We start from the raw sequence: 2,612 nt of genomic DNA on the forward strand, positions 1-2,612 counted from the left end.
AGGTGACATACGGAAAATACGCCACTCGGGTCCCGGATGAAGTGGCGTATGGAATCTACGAGTGGTTTAGTTCCCGGTAAAACACTCTTCTCCATATAATAAAATAACAGATGAACCCGCAGGTAGTCTAGGCTGATCTAGGTGGGCCACATGTGTCTATATTTATATTATACCATTATTATGCAATGAGCTTCCCATCCAACTAATTATACGAAGATTGACGAAAATGTTTATTACAAGCGTTACGAACTATTTTTGACTGGTTATCATTAACAAATTATTGATACTAGGAGCTATGATTAACTAGACATAGTTAAACGAGGGGTTAAAATTAATCAGGCACTAAATTTAAGAATCTGAGTCAGGTTGCTGAACTGTCGACTTCAACATAGTCATCCCTATCTGAAAGAGTCTCAAATCCGCGAATTTTTTCACTTAAGGATTGGTTTAGATATATCTCTCCAGTCTGGGGAAATTTGATTCCATAATAGCGCTCCAGTTCTCGAAAAAGGGCGTTTGAAAGTTTCCAACTTCTTTCCGAAGATAACTTCCTTTTACGGCATGTCTTGTGTTGTACCAGTGAATTTCATTTGCCCTAGTGAAGAGAGCTGTGATAGGCGAAGGGGCTAAAATTAATCTTTTCCAAATATCATGCATGAGATTCGTAACCGTGTCAAAATAGATCATATTTTACAGGTAAAATCTTTGATTCAGTGAAAAGAAGAATAGCATGAGCATTACTGGGCGCAAAATAAATCAGTGGAACGTCACGTTTCTGGAGGACCGGTAGCTTGCTAATGTACGGCTTGGCTGCACGACCCCACAAGTTACAAATAATTTATGACGTACAATCAAGAGATGATGATGAAAATGATAGGGGTGCTGGCTATCCGAATTCACGGCAGCCAGGCAGCCAGTCAAAACAAAAGATATTTTACATGTTTAGGTCAGGGACACAAACAAACAAATCAACAAATAAACATAGACACACAAAATAATAGGAATAAAATAACAAAGTGAAGCGTGGTGATATCGTCAAAGTATCTTTCCTTTATCACTGTGTACAAACTTCAAATCAATTGCAGCTATTTGATTTGGCCTGTGGTGATCGATAACACTGGTAACCTTGCATTGACTTAAAATTTCCGGATTTCGCACATACGTAAAAAATTTACAGCGGGACTTCGTTTTCCTTCGTTTTCGTAAAAACAAATACAAAAAACAAACTCGTTTAGAGCTCGTTGCTCATTTTTCTTCGTCACTATTTATTAAAAGTGAGTTTCAGAATTAACATTTGTACCTTTTTATATGTGGCAGCCTAGGTTCATGAAAATTTTTTTAATTAAAAATTGGTTCCTTCGAACCAAGCGAGCCACACACTTTGATTCAGTGCTACTCAGAAGAAGGAGAAGAAGAAGGAAAAGAAGAAGAAGAAAGTAGAAGAGCACAAAAAAGGAACACAAGAAAGTGAGTACAAAAGGAAAAAAAAAGACACTCGTTTGAATTTTTATATCTCACGGTAAGGGGAAATGACTAGAGCGAGATTTTCATAACACCTTTCCATAATCTAGACGTAATAAGTCGAGTAGAAGTGACGAGCCCTGACTATATTTTATTATTTTGTTGTTGTCAATTTACACCGTTTCGTCAAAGTTTTTCCCTTTCGTAGCAACATGGCTTGTAGTAGCAGCCATTTGTTTTCGCCTTGTCCTCGGGTCTTCGTTTTCTATTCTAGTACCCGCCCGAGGTCTTCCATTTTTAGAAAAGTGGAAAGACCCCAGTAAGAGATCGACTATTGAATATTTACGGGAAGGAAACCAGCGTTGAACTATTCAAAATCTTAATTCAGGCAAGAATCCAGCCAATCAAACTCTTGTGTATCCAAAGCTATACCTTTTTCTAGTGTCATGAGTTGCTGGTGAAGAGAGAGACTCTCTGCTGTCTTGAAGACGAGAATGCAAAGCGACCACACTCGGCCAGTTCCAGTGCCGGCTCTTTTTTCCGTTCTTTGCCCTATTGGATACAGGGTCTCGATTGCATACTGGGTCACATACAAAGGGCTCGACCATTTCTCTAGTTCTTAAGTCAATTTTACTTAGTATTTAGTCATTAGTCATTTTATCTATTAGATTTTATGCATTTTATATTATTATGTGTTCTCTCGAGTCCGGTTGAGGAGGGCGTCGACCGGTGTCGTGGGGCCCCCGCAAAAACGCCCGATCTAGTGGACGAGGTATAAACGCGCCATGCGCCCTATATATTGTTGCTGTTGTTACTATACCGTTACTATCGTCATTAATAGACTGGAGTGAACGTTACATTTTGAATTCCTTGTAATATGTACCCACGAAATAACAGGTCTTAGAAACACCCCTGCCGTTCGTTAGTGTGATCAACTTTTGTCTTCTCCGTACATACGCCGTGAACGTTTGTTTCGCAGAGTGGTGCCGTGAAATTAAAGCGAGTTATAATATTGCCTAGATGTACGGCGGTAATTAGAACTAATATTAACAGAAAGTTATGATAATTAAGATAAATCAATATTTCAGGCTTTGAACTATATAACACGGACACTTTGAGGCGAGAGCACACATATTTACAACTACTTCGCG

The sequence above is a fragment of the Orbicella franksi genome, chromosome 1 (genome assembly GCF_964199315.1).
Source record: "Orbicella franksi chromosome 1, jaOrbFran1.1, whole genome shotgun sequence".
Taxonomy (NCBI): Eukaryota; Metazoa; Cnidaria; class Anthozoa; order Scleractinia; family Merulinidae; genus Orbicella; species Orbicella franksi.